This window comes from Stegostoma tigrinum, chromosome 5 (genome assembly GCF_030684315.1).
Source record: "Stegostoma tigrinum isolate sSteTig4 chromosome 5, sSteTig4.hap1, whole genome shotgun sequence".
Classification (NCBI taxonomy): Eukaryota; Metazoa; Chordata; class Chondrichthyes; order Orectolobiformes; family Stegostomatidae; genus Stegostoma; species Stegostoma tigrinum.
In genome coordinates, this window is record NC_081358.1 from 58,987,961 (window position 1) to 59,008,676 (window position 20,716).

Sequence of the window (20,716 nt, forward strand, 5' to 3'; positions counted from 1 at the left end):
TGAAGTCCGATTTTGAGATTTGTCCTACAAATAGTCTGCCATACAGCCTGTATCTGCATTGGAAGTACTAATTCACCTTCTCCAGGGAGCTCTTATGTTTTCTGTTGCAGTGCATTTTTTTACCATTTGAAATTCATTTCTTATTGGCTGTAGATCTTCCTTGTTGAATTTTGTGGCCAGTGTTTCTTCAGTAGTTTCTAAGACATTCAGCTCTTTCCCTTTGTAGGGTGACTAAATGAAAGCTGCCACACCACTCACCATGCCTCATGTGCATTTGAACAAAGTCTGCTCCTCACGCAGGGGTAGATTTAATTAGATTCCCTACAGTGTGGAAACAGGCCCTTCAGCCCAACAAGTCCACACCGCCCCTTGAAGCATCCCACCCAGACCCATCCCCCTAAACACTACAGGCAATTTTAGCATGGCTAATCCACCTAAACTGCACATCTTTGGACTGTGGGAGGAAACCGGAGGACCCAGAGGAAACTCACGCAGGCACGGCGAGAAGGTATGCAAACTCCACACAGACAGTCACCCGAGGCGGAATTCGAACCCGGGTCCCTGGCACTGTGAGGCTGCAGTGCCAACCACTGAGCAACCGTGCTGCCCCATCCTCTTTTTAGAATAGGGATCCATAGGGGCCTGCTTGGTCTAGTGTGGTAGAGGAACTTCACTTTCTGGCCTAAATAGTGCATGCTCTTATACTGAACAAGATTTTGTTGCTTGCATGTTACAAAGTAGTCACCAGTTGCATTGATATGATAGGCATAGTTACAGCATCCACGAGAAAGCCACAAATGCATTCCTTCAACATCCTGAGCTGTTCTGCTCTGAAGTCTATACATCATCATTTTGGGTTGTGCAGAATGCTCCCTCAGAATTGACCATGTCACAGCCTTATGGCCTCAAATGACAAATCCATGCCTAGAAAACACATGCTGCTGATGTGACCAATAAGAAACTGTGCCCAACACCAATTCCTTTCACTTCCAAGTTTTATCTAGACCCAAGGAGCTGCTAGGAGCCAGCTGCTGAGGAGGGTCCACCATATGATTTCGCCAGGATTATGCCAGTATTCTGAGTTTGCCTTTTGTTTTATCCATTCATGCCTTGTGACCATTACTGGCTAGGCCAGCATTTATTGCCCTTCCCTAACTGTGCTTGGGAAGGTAATGGTGGCATGTCTTTTGGAAATGTTTCATTCCTTGGGGTGTAGGCACACCATCAGAAGGAAGGAAGTTTCAGGATTTTTCCTGAATAACAGTGAAGGAACAGCTATCGATTTCCAAATCAGAATAGTTTGTATCTCAGAGGGGAATGTGCAGGTGGTAGTGCTCCCATTTATCAGCTGCCGTTGTTCTTCTCGGCAGTGGAGGTGAGTGTTTTGAAGATGCTCTCCAAGGAACCATCCATTCTCCCTGGGGAAAAAAACATTCAGAACTCTAGCCCAAATGTTCTGATCATGACAAATGCATGATGAGTGAATACTGACCCCGTGGTACAAGAGTTCATAGATGGCAAAAGGTAGTATGCAAGTCTCATGCAGTTTGAAGCTGTCCGGATTCAGCTTCACACTTTAAAAATTGTTGTTCTTCTTGTTGCTGATGCATTCTATTGCTGTAGTGTTATTAATTATAAATCCTGCTGTCATCATTCTGAATTTCTGGTAATCTAACAAGAAATTGTTTGAAACACTTTGTTGGTATGAATCAGTTTAATACTGTTGAACAAATTAATACTTAAATGTGTTCTATGAGAAATCTTGCATGGCTTGACAAAAAGACATTATACTTAAAATGGCAATTTCAGCTTGAAGAATGAAAGGTTAATCAAATCCTTAATCTGAAAATAGCTAATGAATATGTGCACGAGGCACTGTATCAGGTTGACATAGAACTGGGACCTGAGTCTGTCAGGTTCCAGTGAGATGTTGTCTCATGTTATGCCTTGTACACTATTTCCATAATGTTTATTCATTTGCATGTTGAAATGATCTTAATACACTACTTAGTTAGCACGTTCACTGTGAAATATGTGCTTAACTAATTAACAATGTATTAGAAATTCAAATGCTTGCAGTATTTTTAAACATTTAGACTACCTCATTGTTAAGAGACGATAGATTTTCTGTCTTCTATCTTCATTGTTTTCTACATTGTGTTTACTATTAACAATTACACTTTTGCTTTGAACATTGTTTCAGTTTTGATCATACCAGTCCTTCTCTGTAATTCCTACCACGAAGGGGAACCATCCTACCAAGGAATTCAACATTGCATGACCCATATCCTTGCCATTTGGTGAAATTTCATTTAGTTATCTGGGCACTCAAGTCACCACTGTTCTCTGGCCATTCTGTCTACTGCTGCATGTCTTTCTCTATGAAGCACTGCAGCAACTCACCAAGGCTCCTTGGGGACATCAATGTCTGCTGTTTCCCTCCAAGCATTCACCATTTTGACTTGAAAATACAATGACGTTTCTTCACTGTCACAGCATGAATGTTCTGGATTTCCTTTCCTGTCAGCATTGTGGGTGATTTTACCTTCCAAGGACTGCAGTGGTTCAAGAAAGCAGTTTACCACCATTTTCTCCAGGACAAAATGTTTTTGTTTTAATTAATGTGCTCAGAAATATCTGGAACAGAATCCTTCAACAGACCATCATGGTCTTTTCCACCTTGCCAGTGGAAATTTGTGGAAACCATGTCCTAGCATACATACCCCCATCATCATCCCACTTATGTGTATAAGGATTAGAAGGTAGGATTGAATATGCAGACTGTCCTCTCAATCTTATTACACGTGTAGATGTTATTCTGTGCCGCTGGGCTGTTGAAGGGTTTCATTATTCACAACCCTGATACATGGACATTATTTCCTGCTATCCATTCATCTTTTTGTACCTCTCTGCTGAAGATGACATTCATATTACAGTGATTTAAAGTACAAGCACCATGCGTACATCCCCATTGTTCTGCATTTACGTATGCAGTTGGACATCAGAATTAACGTGTTTACAATTCTTACTAATAAAGTTAACAGCTCATCTGCGCTCTGGGGAAGCCAGAAATCCTACAGAAATTAACACATGTTTCCTCTTTGCCATACTCAGGCCACATTACATTGGTTATGATGAAATGTCCTGCAGAAGATCAGGAATCAGAGCACGTCTTAATTGTTCCTCAAATGTTTTATGATCAAATCACAATTTACAATGATAGTAAGTAATTCTTATTGTGCAACTTAAGCCCAGACTATATGTCAAACAAGACAATTACACAGTAATTGAATCAACTTGTTCCAAGTGGCACTTTGGATGCTTCTTTCTGTAGCTGCCAGAATCTGTTTTATTTAACATCAACTGCCTTCTAACTAAAGCTATATGTGCAGCTTGGGTAATTATCATACAAGGCAAGAGTTGTATCTATGGCAAGCAACTTGACCGTAAATAGAAGTAGAATGAGATAAGTCACATAAGGTTACAGGACATGCATGATTTTTAAAAATCTGTATCCACGGCACATGAAAAAAAGACATGTTGGAGAAGGTCCAGTTGTGACATCAGGGATGAAGAGACTCTCAAAAGCAAGTAAACACAGTGAGGTAACCACATTGTAAGTACACAATATAGGAATTAAATAAATTGAAAATGATAACTCATGACAATATGAGAGTAAAATCGCACCTATATGTCAAGTGTAGGATCCTCATAAATGTTCCTGGCCAAATTGGAAGACATTATTCATTTTATTATCCCAGGTTGCTCAACCCTCAAGGTTTAAAAAAAGTTCAAAATTTTTTTAAAGACATTATCAAATCCTACTTTTGGTATTTTTTCCTGCTGGAAAGGTTAACCACTAAACACTTACTGAATCCCCATGAAGTTTTTGGAATAGATTAATTACTTCTTAGAACATGCTCAAATTCAGAGAATTTGTTTCAAACTTAGAGGAACAGTGTGTATCAGTTACAGCTCATAGTGGACACGCACAGCTGCAGCAAATAACCTTATACCCTATATAGCAGGACAGATAATACAGCAACAAGCTGGAACAGAAAGATTGGAAGAATAGGAGCAGTTGGGGCTTTAGTATTATGGAGGGGCTTAAGATATTGTTTCAAAGGATAATATTCCATAGAAAAGAATGCACATGCACAATACCAAGAATTATGTAAAATCCTGACTGACAATGGTACCAATGTTCCTGGATGCACTTTGATGCTCCTATTTCACAGATTGAGGAAGTCCATCATAATAAGGTTTGTCAATCTTCCAACATTGGACTGGAGTATGGTGAGAAACACAGGATAGAAGAAATATTTTTTGTCTTTTTCTTTGAAAACATCTCTACCAGATATAAAAATATTGAAAATGGGAAGAGAGGGACGAAAAGGTGGTTTGACTAACATAATCCAATCGAGTTATGTGTTTTTGTTCTCTTTCTAATTGGTGTAGGAAGGCAGTGAATCACAAGAGTGATGGCTTGACCAACCAATGGCTGCTGCCCAGGAACAATATATGTGATAAATCTCCACAAATATATTTAAAAAGAATTGTCAACATTAATCATAATGAGTTGTTGCAATTTTTTGTTGCATTTTACAGAGGAGAGGGAAAGTTGTAAAAAATGTGTTTCTTTAGCTGGTTTAGCTGTGTATTAGTAAATGACCTTTTAAAGGCACTTAGCAGAAAACAGCATTTTCTGGTAATTAAAATGGCCATTGGATTCCAGCATGACTCATTTAACTGCCTAAAACACCAAGGAAAATCTCTCAGTACATGTGGCTAGGGATTGGAAGAATGCATTCCTGTTAGCAGGAGCTCTTTATTTGTTAAATGTCCAAAGACTTTTTTATTCAGTCTTATGTACATGACATTCTCCTTCATATCAACACACATAAATGAAGAAATGGTTTAGTGGCAAAAACTGAAATAACTGTGGATGCTATAAAACAGGAACTAAAACAGAAGTTGCTGGAAAAGCTTAGCATGTATGGCAGCATCTGTGAAGAAAAATCAGGGTTAATGTTTCGGATCCGGTGACCCTTCTTCAGATCTGCTGAGCTCCTCTAGCAACTGCTGTTTTTGTTGCGATCGTTTAGTGTTATTATCTCGAGACTATTAATCCAGAAATACAGCTAATGTTCTGGAGGCCTGGTTTTGAATCCTACCATGGCAAATGGTGGAATTTGAATTCATTTAACAATATTAGAAATTAGGAATCTACCGATAACGTTGCAACAATTGTCAATTGTCAGAAAAACAATGGTGTGGTCTGGCCCACATGTGACTCCATAGCAATGTGGTTGCCTCTCAACTGCCCTCTGAAATGACCTAGCAAGCCATTCAGTTGTGGTAATCATTACACAGTGTCAAAGAAATGAAACTGGATAGACCACCGGCATCACCTACGCACTGGAAAAGACAGCAGCAGAAACAGCCCTGTCGACCCTTCAAAGCCTTTCTTACTAAAATTTGGGGACCAGTGCCAAAACTGGGGTATCTGCGTCACAGACTAGTCAAGCATAGTCAAGCCTGACAGAATCATACTTATGGAATCATAACCTACAATGTCCCACAATATCTCCCTCCCACCAAGAGCACAGACCCAGCAGAGGTGGCAGCACAGTCAAAATGGTGTTGCACTACGAGTCCTCAAGATTGACTCGAGACCACATGAACTCACAAATTTTCATTGCTTCAGGTTAAGCATGAGCAAGGCAATCTCCTGCAGCTTGTATCATTTACCTCCGCTGATGAATCAGTCCTCCCCTGTATTGAACGACACTTCAGGAAGCACTGAGGTTGGTAAGTGTGCAAAACGTACTTTGGGTAGGTGATTTCAATGCCCACCACCAAGACTGGCATGACATCAGTGCTACTGATCAAGCTGGTTGGGTTCTAAAGGACAAACCTGCTAGACTGGTTCTGTAGCACATGGTGAGAGAACTAATAAGCGGGAAAAACATACTTGACTTCATCCTTAACAAGCTGCTGGTTGCAGATACGTCTGTCCAGGATGATATTGGTAAGAGTGACAATCACACAGCACTTGTGCAGACGAAGTCCCACCCTCACATTGAGAATAATCTCCATTGTGTTGTGTGGCGCTACTACATGCTAAATGGAACAGATTTTGAACAGATTTAGCAAGCCAAGACTGGGAACCCTTGAGGCGCTGTGAGCCAATACCAGAGACAGAATTCTACTGAAGCACAATTTGTAACCTCATGGTCCCCTAAGCATATCCCCTAAGCAACGCTGGCTCAATGGAGAGTGGAGGAGGCCATACTAGGAACAGCACCAGGCATACCTAAAATTGTGGTATCAACCTGGTGTAGCTACCAATTAGGACAACTTGAATGTCAAATAGCATATGCAGTAAGTGATAAAGTTAAGTGAGTGCATTACCAATAAGTCAGATCAAAGCTCTGCAGTCCTGTCACATTCAGTCAAGAATGGTGGTGGACAATTAAACAACTCACTGGGAAGAAGCTCCACAAATAGCCCCATCCTCAATTATGGAACAGCCCGACACAAAGGTGCAAAAGATAAAGCTGAAGCATTTGCAGCAATTTTCATCCAAATGTGCCAAGTGGATGATCCATTGTGGCTTCCTCCAGTGGTCCCCAGCATAACAGTTTTCAGCCAATTCAATTCTTTCCATGTGATACAAAGAAACAGTTAAAAACCTGAATAGTGCAAAGACTATAGCCCTGAAAACATTGTGACAATAGCACCAAAGGCTTTGCACCAGAACTTGCTGCTCCCTTAGCCAAACTCTTCCAGTACAGTTACAACATTGGTATTTCCCCAACCATGTGGAAAATTGCCCAGATATGCCCTGCACACAAAAGGCAGGACAAAACGGACCAGCCAAGTACTGCTCTATCAGTTAACTCACAATCATCAATAAAGTGATGGAAGGTGTCATCAACAGTACTGTCAAAAAACACCTCCTCATTCACCAGATACCAGTTTGGGTATCACAAGGGCCATTCAGCTCCTGACCTCATTACAGCCTTGGTTCAAACATGAACAAAAGAGCTGAATTCAAGGCAAGTGATGAGAGGGACATCTCTTGATATCAAGGACACTTTGAGTGTCTCACCAAGGCGATCTAGCAAAGCTGGAGTCAATAGGAATCAGAGTAAACACTTCCAATAGAACTATACCTGGCACTTAGGAAGATGGTTGTGGTTTTTCACTATCAGTTATTTTAACTCCAGGACATCTCTGCAGGAATTTTTCAGGGCTGTATCCTAGGCCCATCCATCTTCAGTTGTAACTTTAATGATTTTCACTCCAGCATAAGGTCAGAAGTGAGGATATTCACAAATGATTGCACAATGTTTAGCATCATTTGAAACTCCTCAGAAATTGATGCAGTCGATGATTAACTGCAAAAAAATCTGGACAATATCTAGGCTTAGGCTAACAAGTGGCATGTAACACAATTAATGACCTTCCCCAATAAGAGCAATCAAGCCATCGCCTTTAAAATTCGATGGCATTACCGTTACTGAATCGCCCATTATCAACGTCCTTGGGGTTACCACTGACCAAAAACTTAAATGGACTTTCCACATAATAGAATGTCTGCAAGAGTAGGTCAGAGGCTAGGAATAGTGGAACAAGTAACTCACCTCCTGACTTCTTAAAGCCTCTCCACAAGTCAAAAGTCTGGAATGTGATGGGATACTCCCCACTTACCTGGATGAGTGCAGCTCCAACGACACTCTAAAAGCTTGACATCATTCCAGAACAAAACAATTTGCTTGATTGACACCATATTCACAAGAATCCATTCCCTTCTACTACAGATGCTTCATAACAGCATGGAATATATCTGCAAGATTCACTGCATAGTTTTGTCAAAAATCCTCAGGTAGCACCTTCCAAGCCCACAACCACTTCCATCTCGAAGAATAAAGCCAGTAAATACATGGAACACCACCACCTGAAAGTTTCCCTCAAAGTCACTTACCATACTGACTTGGAAATAAATCTCTATTCCTTCACTGTCCCTTGGTTAAAATCCTAGAACTCCTTCCCTAACAGCATTGTGGGTCAACCCACAACACGTGGACTGTAGTGTTTCAAGAAGGCAGCTTGTCATCACCTTCTCAAGGGCAACTAGGGATGAGCAATTATTGCTAGCTAGCCAGCGACAGCCACTTCTCACAAGAGAATTTTAAAAAAACTTAGCGTCTTTTCCACGATGACGTAAGAACAAGGGAGGTCTGCCTTTCAGCAGATATCTTCTGAACAGCAAATGGTTATGGGAATTGATACAGTAACATGTGTTGATAACGGTTCGAGAAATATGCAGCTTAGGTAGTAAATGAGGCAATTCTGGATGATACATGAGAAATCTCTTTAGGTCTCGCAATAGACTAAACTGAAATTTAGCCAAAAAACATAAGTTTCAGTCTGATGAGTATTTTTCCCCTGTTATGATTCAAATCACTGGAAGTCAAATTTGCACTTGAGCTTTTCTTACCTCAGACCAGTAATTAGGAATGCAGATTTTGTTTCTCCTGCAATAAACACAATGCAATGCTCCAATGCTTTGTTCTCTATAGATTGTGCAGAAGTGATTAGCCTAATTGTCATCTTCCCTATCATAACAATTCTGTGACATATACACCAGATACTATATTGACCAATTGTTGGGGGCCTACTTTAGATTTGGCATTTCTTTCGCTTGACATTTCACATTGATGACCTGTTGGATTAAAATAGTCTGAGTAAGATAGCACAAAGGTCATAAAATATATAAGTGAGAATGTGATTAAAAATTACATGGGACATTTGAAAGACAAAATGAGAGAGAGGTGGTAAAAGTTTACAGGGGGATTGAAGTACGTGAAGTGGTGTATTCAAGGATTGTGATTATAAATATAAATATAAAATGATGTAACGGAGAACAGGAATAATTCTGCTAAAAACACAAAATATCACGTGTAATTTAGATGAAATATTTATGTTTACATGAAATTTCTGACTTTTCCAAAAGCATATATGCTGAATCTGCTGGAGGATTAGTCTGTTCTTTGTCTACGGGGAACAGCTATCTGGAATTGTCTTGAAATTGAGGCTTTTGAGGTCTTCCAAAGACCTTGCACTGATGTCTATAGAACACTACCACAGTCGGGCCTGACAGTTTTTTGGGGAGACAAAGCAAAGCCTGAAAATGAGCAAGAAAAAAAACCATGAGTGATTTGTCCAAGTACATTATTAATTATTCTCAACAAGGGAAAACATCAGGAATGAAATTCAACATTATCTTCAGCGAGCCTGCATAACTTTAAGCCCAGTGAGGAACAGAGTGTTGAATGAAAAAGACCTCAAACCCAGCATCAAGCTCATGATCTACAGAACAGCGGTATTTCCTGGCTTCTTGTATGTGTCAGATTCATGGACAATATAGAACAGAGAACTTAAATTCTTTGGAAAATATCATCAGTGATGACTGGCAGAATCCTGCAAATCTAATGGCAGGATTCAATGTTAATGGCCACTCTCAGGCCGACATCCCCAGCATCAGCTGTGTTGGTGGTAGTGGTGGTGGTGGTGGTGGGGGGGCGTGGCGTGGGGTGTGGCGGTGGCGGTGGGGGGGGCACGGGGAGCGGGGAGGTGGGAGGGAAGGCAGTGGGGAGCAGGCAGTGGTGTGACACATTATCCAGGTGTCAGGGCAGCATGGTGGCTCAGTGGCTAGGGTTCGATTCCCCCTCGAGCAACAGTCTGTGTGGAGTTTGCAAATTCTCCCTGTGTCTGCGTGGGTTTCCTCCCACAGTCCAAAGATGTGCAGTCTAGGTGGGTTAGCCATGCTAAATTGCCCATAGTGTTCAGGGATGCGTAGATTAGGTGGGTTTGGAGAATGGGTCTGTGTGGGATGTCTGAGGGTTGGTGTGGACTTGTTGGGCCAAAGGGCCTGTTACAACACCCTAGGAGCTCTATGGATTTGAACATATGACTCCTAAAACCAACTGCCTATTCCGACTTTTAATATGGTAAGTGGTTAAGGAAATGTTTCAAGGGCATCCGCAAAGCCCACTAAAAAAGATGCAACCTCCCAACAACTTATAGGAATCTCTAGATCAAACTGGAGATGAAGAATTCCGGGAATGAGCCAATTCCTTCAAGCATCTGTGGCAGGCTCAGGTAGAGTTCTAGTACAAACAGTGGAGGGATCATGTGAAAATCCAAGCATTCCACCCATATACCTCTTCAAACACAACCACCTCCCCACCCCAATATCGCCTATTGCAGGGTGTATGGGTCCTGCACTGGACTGTGTAGTCACCTCATGACCCATTATTGCAGAGTAGGGTCTCAAGGGACACTGGAAAAGAATACTATATGACCATTAAGCATTCAGTAACACCAATAAGAAGCGCTGTCAGAAAGGAGGCCCAAAGGCTCGAATTCAAATAAAAACAGAATACTGTTTTTGTAGAAAACCTGAAAAAAAGTAGAAAATGCTGGAAAAATTCAGCAGGTCTGGCTATGGGTTCTAAACAATCATATAGCCTCAAAACATTAACTTTCTTTCCCTCTTCACAGACTTGCTGAGTTTCTCCAGCAATTTCTGTTTTTACCCTGACTTAAATGTCTAATTCATCAATGGTTGAAAATAAGCCCATGCAACCAGTTCTGTTGGACATTTGTGTTATTTATTCATGGGATGTGAGAATCACTGGCTATACCTGAAATAAATGCCAGCATTTGTTGCCCATCCTTATTTTGCCATAAGAGTCAACCATTTTCCACAGTTCTGTAGATGCAGACATAAACCAGATTGGGTAAGGTTAACAGATTTCATTCCATGGAGGACAATTTTGAACCAGCTGGGTTTTGAGATCAATCAACAATGGTTATTATTGGCACCATTAGACTAGCTTTTGGATTTAAACTCAAATTTTAACCACCTGCAATGTTGAGATTCAAACACAGGTTTCCAAAACATTAGCCTATTGTTCTGGATGACTACTGTGCCACCATCTCCCCATATTAGAACTGCTGGGAAGACCTAACTGGGGAGTCAACATTTATGCAATCTAACTTCATTGGAAGAAATTGACCACCATGCCCAATTAGATACGATCCTTAGATCTTTTCTTTAATTGGGATCAATTGTGATATCTGCCTGATATCTTATTTTACAACCAGGTCAGCAGAAAAATTAAAAATCCATTATGTTATATTATCAAAACTATTTGCATATTAGAAAGTTCAGAAAACAGTGAAAATTCATGTTCCTCATTTTCAGTGGACTTTGCCTGACCAATAGTCTTATACTCTTTTAATGTCAGCACACCTCACTGATTTCCAATACTTATGGGAGTCATAGCAGGAAATAATTGAAAGTACAAAGCAATATTTGACTTCAGTTTTGAATCTTATGTACATTTTCAGTTATGCTTATATTCCATGCTGTGCTTTATGATGCCTGGGACATTAATATTTAAACTTGTTCATAAAAATATTTGGACATTAGCTTACATTGGAGTCAAACAATGCTTATACCTCAATCAAAATGTATTGATTCTATTCAGAGGTTTTAAATATTTGATATCCCTGGAATCCCTGCATTAGTGCATTTCAGAAAGGGCACGGAAACAAGATACACAGCATGAACTTTCCACATCTCGGTGGAGTTTACACTTGAATGGAAGGAATGAGAATTAAATTCAGTCAGTATGAAATATGTGTTTGCACAGTTTGATACTGGTAATATTTAAAATATTAGAACAAACACAATGTTGACACTGCAGAACCATCACTAACACTTTCAATTGTGATAATAAAGTGTGAAGCTGGATGAACACAGCAGGCCAAACAGCATCTCAGGAGCACAAAAGCTGACGTTTCGGGCCTAGACCCTTCATCACAGAGGGGGATGGGGTGAGGGTTCTGGAATAAATAGGGAGAGAGTGGGAGACGGACCAAAGATGAAGAAAAAAGAAGATAGGTGGAGAGTAGAGTATAGGCGGGGAGATAGGGAGGGGATAGGTCAGTCCAGGGAAGACGGACAGGTCAAGGAGGTGGGATGAGGTTAGTAGGTAGGAAATGGAGGTGCGGCTTGGGTTGGGAGGAAGGGATGGGTGAGAGGAAGAACTGGTTAGGGAGGCAGAGACAGGCTGGGCTGGTTTTGGGATGCAGTGGGGGGAGGGGAAAAGCTGGGCTGGTTGTGTGGTGCAGTGGGGGGAGGGGACGAACTGGGCTGGTTTTGGGATGCGGTGGGGGAAGAGGAAATTTTGAAGCTGGTGAAGTCCACATTGATACCATTGGGCTGCAGGGTTCCCAAGCGGAATATGAGTTGCTGTTCCTGCAACCTTCGGGTGGCATCATTGTGGCACTGCAGGAGGCCCATGATGGACATGTCATCTAAAGAATGGGAGGGGGAGTTGAAATGGTTCGCGACTGGGAGGTGAAGTTGTTTATTGCGAACCGAGTGGAAGTGTTCTGCAAAGCGGTCCCCAAGCCTCTCCTCGGTTTTCCCAATGTACAGGAAGCCACACCGGGTACAATGGATACAGTATACCACATTGGCAGATGTGCAGGTGAACCTCTGCTTAATGTGGAAAATCATCTTGGGGCCTGAGATAGAGGTGAGGGAGGAGGTGTGGGGGCAAGTCTAGCACTTCCTGCGGTTGCAGGGGAAGGTGCCGGGTGTGTTGGGGTTGGAGGGCAGTGTGGAGTGAACAATGGAGTCACGGAGAGAGTGGTCTCTCCGGAAAGCAGACAAGGGTGGTGATGGAAAAATATCTTGTGTGGTGTGGTCGGATTGTAGATGGCGGAAGTGTCGGAGGATGATGCGTTGTATCCGGAGGTTGGTGGGGTGGTGTGTGAGAACGAGGGGGATCCTCTTGGGGTGGTTGTGGCGGGGGTCTAGGCCCGAAACATCCCCTCACCCCATCCCCCTCTCTGATGAAGGGTCTAGGCCCAAAACGTCAGCTTTTGTGCTCCTGAGATGCTGCTTGGCCTGCTGTGTTCATCCAGCTTCACACTTTATTATCTTGGATTCTCCAGCATTTTCAGTTCCCATTATCACTCACACTTTCAATTGTGAATTTGCTTCTAACTCAGAGATTTTTGGAAATAGATGCCTATTGTGAAATATGCGCTGCTACAAATTTTTTTTTTTAGATACAGCAGCATTCGTAACTAGGGTCAATGGATTAAGCAAGATGGGTGGTGCTGGTTGTGGTGGGTTGAGTGGAGGGAAGGTCAGTGGATGTGTGCCCTTATAGAACTGTTTTCCATTTCAGTGGCCCCTAGGAGACAATCTTTATCTCGTCATGCGCAGCAAAAGACAAACCCAAAATACTCCTGCTAAAGAAGAAGACACAAACCCATAACAGCTCGAAATCTGAAAGTGTGGAAATGTAGAAGTTTACTTCAACTACAAGTCATGGAGACGCCTAACCCTCGATCACTTGCACTGCAGTTAACTATTGTAAATTTAGTCAGACTTTTCTTAAAAATTAAGGAAAAATTGCAGGTTCTTGTTCTTGCCGTTGATTTTGTGCTGACTCTGTGGCATTGTCCTGATTGGCATAACTTATGGCATCCGTCACTTCTTCCAGAGTAGTGCTTGTCTAGAGGTAGACAAACAGGAGGTAGAAGAACACAGCAGGGCAGGCAGCAGCTGGAGGAAATGAGCAGTCAGCATTTCAGGCACTAAAGAAGGGTAATGCCAGAAATGTTCACTGCTCCTTTCCTCCAGATGCTGCCTGGCTTGCTGCATTCTTCCAACCTCCTGTTTGTCTACCTTGGAATCCAGAATCCTCAGTTTTTTTTAATCCCAAAGTGCTTGTCTAAAGTTGTTTCCTGTCCCCCACAAACCCTCCTTTGATTATCCTTTGTCTAGGGCCCGTCAAATGAGCAGTCATAGCCTATGTATCCCCATAGATTTTACAGAATAGGTAATGTTCATCATTAACTGGGTAGTTTATTGTACAATAGTGAAAGGTATAACAACATTTTAAGGCAGGCATAATTACTAGTACTGTTGGGAGTTATGCAGAATACATCTGTTCCATGCAAAAGCTCATGCAGAACTTCTTGTCTTCACTCAAGACTGATATCATTAGATGATGTCAACTGATGAGCCACATGACTGAACTGCTTTATGATTGTTTTGATATCATTACATCATTGATGCAGAAACATTCTAGACCACAGTTTCTACTCCTGCTCATTTAATTCTCCCCCATACCAGTTCCTTCCTACATTCTTTCCCCTCCGCAGTCAATGTTTGCATCTTTTTACCTTTGCCCCCCATTGTTGATGTTAACACTTCTCCTCCAATATCTGTATCCCATTTCAGTTTGTTGTACTTCTGCTCACTAATTCATTAGCAGAGGCTGCTCAACTGCAAAGTAAATTCATCTCAAAACATTGCTCTCCTTACCCTTCCTTCCTTACACACTCCTAAAAAAGGAAAATGCATTCATTTTGTGCTTTCCAAAATATAAGGGCACCATAAGAATATACTAAACAATGAAATATTGTTGAAGTGTGGTTGCTGTTGTAATTTAGGAAATAAAGCAGTCAATTTGTAAACATGTCCCTCAAACAACTCAATAGTAATGACCAGGTAATGCAACCATTTGGATAATATTGACTTAGACACTGGGGAGAAATCCCCTGCTCTTCAAAAAATAAACAGAATCTTTCAAACCATCAAAGGAGGCAGATGGGGGTCTCAACATGACGTCTCATCTGAAATATTCCTCAACAGGGAAATATTCCCTCAGTACTGCTCCGAAAGGTCAGTCTAGATTTGGTGTTCAAATCTTTGAAATGGGACATGAATCCATGACCTCACTCACTGAGGTGTGCGATTCCACCGAGTCACAGCTGACATTTAAAAGTTGCTTCAGTTATACTAAACAATTCAGTCTGTGAGTTTCAAATAGCACCAAACTTTACTGTGAAACTAACACTTGATGCTACCTGCTGCTGGTGGTGTTGCAACTTAGAATTTCTTTCAATTTCATAGAAACCTCGTTGGAGGCTTATGGTGCAGAAAGAGGCTACTTGGCCCATCCTGCCTGTGTAAGCCAAAAAATGAACCAGCCAACCTCACCCCATTTTCCTGCATTTGGTCTGCAAATCTACACTTGAGATACATATCCAAAATGGGTTGCGGGTTCCTGCTTCAGTACCCTTTCAAGCAGTGAATTTCAGACTCCTACCATGCACTAGGTGGGAAAAAGAAATCTTGATCCACTCTGTATTCTTCTGACCAATGTACTGGTATTCATTGCAGTTTACAATATGAGAGGTGACGTTGTTAAAAAATGCAAAGTTTGTGGAGACTTGTCAGAGTAGATGCGGAGAGGTTGTTTCCCATTTGGGAGAGTCTAGAAGCAGAGGGCTAAATGTCAGAGTAAGGGGTCCTATAATTAAGAGAGAAATGAGGAGGAATTTCTACTGTCAGAGGACAGTAAATCTGTGTAATTCTTTGCCATTGAGGACTGCAGAGATGAGTTGCTTAGTATTTCAAGGTTCAGGCAGAAAAATAGTTAAAGATTATGGAGAAAAGATAGGAAGGTGGAATTGAAGATTAGCAGATTGGCCATATCGAGTTGAATGATGGAACAGACTCAATGGACCAAATGGTCAATTTCTGCTCCTATGTTTTATGGCCAATCCTTTAAATTTATGCTGCCGAATCACTGACCCTTCAACTAAGTAAATAGGCTCTTTCCATCCATTCTATCCAATCCTCTTTGCAGTTTTGTAATCTCAATCAAATCAATCACCACATAGCTCCATTAATGATTTAAGTCTCTTGCGTTCAAGAATTTATCCATATAGCCCCAAATCTAATTCAAGCTCCAGGGTTTAACAATAGGACACCCTTGAAAAGTGTATTATTGCCTTTATCATGTATCTTCCCTAATTTCTCCAGAGTGAGGTTAGGTACAATCAACCACATGTGGCCAGATATGAGTAGATATGTTACTTTGCTTTCAAAAGAATAAAGAACATGACAGTCCAAATATATTCTATTCACTGAAATCTCTTCTGGACAGACTATATTCCTAGTATGAACTAGTGCACATACCATGGAGTTCTTCTGATACCTTAATCAACATTTATCTCTCAATAACATCACTGAGAAAGATTATTAAGACGATATCATGTAGGAGTTTGCTGTGCACAAGCTACCTATTGTGTTCTCTACGTTACAGTAATTTCAATAGTACTTCATCAGTTTGGAGCACTGTAAAGTCTGTGAAGGCAGAACATATATATCGCTTACACTTAGTTTGTTTTTTTATTTATTTCATCATTGCTCTACTTTCTAAGCAACCCCTAACTTCAGAAGCTAGTGTTCCACGTCTTAGTTTCAACTTCACATTCCAGATGGATGCTTCAGTCTCAGATGGTTTAAAAGATTTGACTGCCACTAACTGAGGTCACTACTCGGTTTTCTTTTCCTAAAAGCTCTGGCCACAAAGAACAGAAAGGCAGGTATTTGACAATAGGTTTTTCAAATAACTGACCATTCTTTTGTCCAGGTTATAGGACTATAATCATTGGAGATTAGAAAAATGGGGAGGGATGTCACAACAATCTTTTCTAACAGGATAGACAGAGTAAACACAGACAGGATGTTGTGATGACTGGGACGTCCAGAGATCACAGTCTAAGCATACTGGATAGGCCATATAAGATAGATATGGGAAGAAATTTCTTCACCCAGTGAATGGCTGGCCTGTGAAATTCTTTGCCACTGAGAACAGTTGAGGTAAAAAGACGGAATGTTTTCAGGAACAAGTTAGATATAGCTTGTCGGATTAAAGGGATCAAACAGGGAGAAAACGGGAATAGGGTACTGAGTTATATCATTACCTCCATGATCAAAGTGAATTAGTGGAGCAAGCTCAAATGGCTGAATGACCTAGATTGAATCCTGTGTTTTCACTCTTCTATTCTCAGTAGATACCTGAAGTTATGTTCACTAAAGTAGAATTATCCTCATCACAATGACTTTGAATATCTGTTCTACTTCTACCCGAGGCCTGTTTTAAATCAACAGCATGCGTACAGACCCACTATCTAATGTATGCGTCCAGATAATATGCAGAGCCCAGAACAATCATTGGTATTAACAATGGCCGACCACTTCACTAAATACTTAGGTAACAGCCTTGACAGATAGGATCAGATTCAAATTCCAATTCTGAGACATGGGCATTTCATTTTGGCTGGCATGTCAGGAAAGCTAACTGTTAAGCTAACTGGGCTATAGTTTCTTGCATTCAATCTCTCACCTTTCATAAATACAGTAGTTTCATTTCCTATTTTCAACACTGTTGGAACATTACCTGAATCAATGGCTTCTGTAAAATTTAAACTTTTGTATCTATTATCTCAGCAGCCATTTCTTTTAAGAAACTACATTGGAGTCTATCAGGACTTAAGACTTGCCAGCTTTTAATTCTAATAATACACTCTTGTAACCAATCACCCTGATGATTACAAATGATTTAATTTCATCCTTCCTTTCATTTCTTGATTTAGTATTTGTTTTGGGTTGTTATTTGTAACCTGTACAGTAAAAATATATTCATGTAACCCCAAGGGTGGAGACTGAAGCACCAGTAACACATCCAGACCCAGATTCCCACCCCCCATTTACTATGGTTAATCCATCCAGCCTAGACATCCCTGGACTCTACAGATAATTTAGCATGGCAACTCTATCTAACCTGCACATCTTTGGGCTCTGGGCGGAAACAGAGCCAAGGGAAACCCACGCAGACACGGAGAGAACATACAAACTCCACACACTCACCCAAGGCTAGAATCAAAGCCAAGTCTCTGGTTTGCTGGGTGACGTTGTTTTCATTAGAAATAGTTTTACTGAGAGAATGCTTAACTGAGGTGTACAAATAATTAAAAGCCTAAGTATAGTGGTTAGGAAGAGCCTATTTACCCTTGCAAAGAGATCAGAAACAAAACAATATAAATGGATAGAAGGATCAGAGAGGAGACAGGGAGATACATTTTTACCCAGATGATCATGAATGTCTGGAACCCACAGTTGAAATGTAATAGAGGCCGAAACCACACCACCACTGAAAAAAATTTTGTGTACAGCTGGATGAACACAGCAGGCCAAGCAGCATTAGAGGAGCAGGGAAGCTGACATTTCAGACCTAGACCCTTCTCCATTTCTCAATAAGGCTCTAGGCCCAAAACGTCAGCTTTCTTGCTCCTCTGCTGCTGCTTGGCCTGCTATGTGCATCCAGCTCCACACCTTGTTATCTCAGATTCTTCAGCATCTGCAGTTCATACCATCTCTGAAAACATATTTGGGCGTTTACTTGATGTATTGTACCTTACAGAGTCATAGATCAAAACTGTAAGGTTATATTTGGATGGATAGCTCTTTCTCAACTGTTACAGACACAATGAAAATTTCTTTCTGTGCTTTAAATCTTCAGTGTGTTCATATTTCTCACCTCAACCCAATTCTTGTTTTTTACATATTTCAGAAACCCCAGAATTACAAACCTCTTGTTAGCAGACGAAGAAGCAAAAGGCAATCAAAATGAGCAACATGGTTACTGGATTTTGATGTGCAAGTTAGGTGGATTGGCCATGGTAAATTGCCCATAGTGCCCAGCGATATGCAGGCTTTGGAAAATGCTGGATTACAGGGAAAGAGTAGGGGTGAGTATAGGTGGGATGCTCTTTGGAGGGTCAATGTGAACTCAATGGGTCAAATGGCCTGCTTCCACATTGCAGGGATTCTAAGATTCTATGACTCACAGTGACACTCACAGACTAATAGACTCCTGTGCACATCTTACAGGGTATGATAGAGGAGAAATCTGCATATAATGAGACACTAAGCACAACTGCACAGTAGCCTTGGTGATGCAATGAAATGGTAACATGATGGTTTGATAGATGGCACTATTGTCTCACAGACCCAGGGATCTGGGTTTGGTTCCAGACTTGGGTGAGTGTGTGGAGTTTACATGTTCTCTCTGTGCATGTGTGGGTTTTATTTGAGTGCTCTGGTTTCTGTCCACAATCCAAAGATGTACAGGCCAAGTGGAATTGCCATGTTAAATTGTCCATAGAGCACAAGGATGTTTAGGCTAGATGGGTTAGCCATGGTAAATGAGGTATTATGGGGGAGAAATCGGGGTCTGGGTAGGATGCTCTTTGAAGTATCAGTGCAGACTTGATTGGCCAAATGGCTTCTTTTCACACTGCACGGAATCTATAATTCTATGAATGCACAGGTTCCAGTTCACTGGATAGTGAGTTTCTTATTTGTTCATGAGACATTGGTGTCACTGGGTGAGTCAACATTTATTACATTCCCAGTTACCTTTGAGTAATTGATGGTGTGCTGCCTTTATTAACCTGTGCAGTCCCTAGAGTGGAGTGACACCCAGAATGGTATCAGTAAAGAAGTTCCAGAAGTTTGAATCAGTCAGAATGAAGGAAATATGAGATATTTCCAAGTCAGAAAAGTCAGTTGGTGGTGATGTTACCAGATATCTGCTGCTGTTGTCCCTCTAGATGGTGAGGTTTAATTTGATTTGATTGATTTGATTTATTGTCATCCCATGTACCTAGGTACAGTGAAAACCTTTGTCTTGTGAGCCAAACAGGCAGATCAGAGCAAACAAGGAAATATAGAACATAGGATGCTTAGACAGAGCAAAGCATACAAGGTTATGGCTGCACAGAAAGTGCACAAAGCAGGACAGACATCAGTAAGATCAACATTATTTGAAGTTAGAGAGGTCCACTCAGCAGTCTAATAACAGCAGAGGAGAAGCTATTCGTGAACCTGGTGATGTATGCGTTCGAGGTTCTGTTATCTTCTACAGGATGGAAGAGGTTGGAAGAAAGCACTCGAGTGTCGGAGGGGTCTTTGATGTTGTCGGCAGCCTTTCTGTGGTAACGGGAAGTGTGAATAGAGTCCATGGATTGGAGGTTGGCTTCTGTGATAGTCTGGGCTGTGCACACTATTTTCTTTTAGTTTTTTTTATGAATCTAGGCAGAGCAGTTGCTTTACCAGGGATAACAAGATGTGGAGCTGGATGAACACAGCAGGCCAAGTAGCATCATAGGAGCAGGAAAGCTGATGTTTTGGGCCTAGACCCTTCTTCAAAAATCACTTTACCAGGCCGTTTTCTAGAATAGAATACTTTCTGTGGACTATCTGTAAAAGGTCGCAAGTTTGGAAGATGATGTTAAAGGAAACTTAGTGGGCTGCTGCAGTACATCTTGTAGATGGTACACACTGCTGCTATTGAGCATCGGTTTGAGGGCTACATGTTTGTGGATGCAGTGCCAATCATATAGGCTGTTTTGTCATAGATAGTGACAAGTCATGTGAGTTTTATTAGAAATGTACTCAACATCAAGGTAAGTGGGGAGCATTCCATCATATACCTCACTTCAGCTTTCGTTATGGTGGACAGGTTTTGGCAGGTAGGTTGTGAGTTACTTGCTACAGTATTCCTGAATTGTTATTGTAGCTACAGTATTTAGACAGCTGGTCCGTTTCTGATTCTGGTCAATTCTGGTATCTAGCTCATAACAACCTGTCTCACCAGCTTCTCCTTCCTCTTCTAGCATCTTGTCGTGCTCTGGATGATCTCTCTTCATTCTCTTCTGATCAATTCCCAGAGACAGCCTACTAGGTCAACAATGTCAG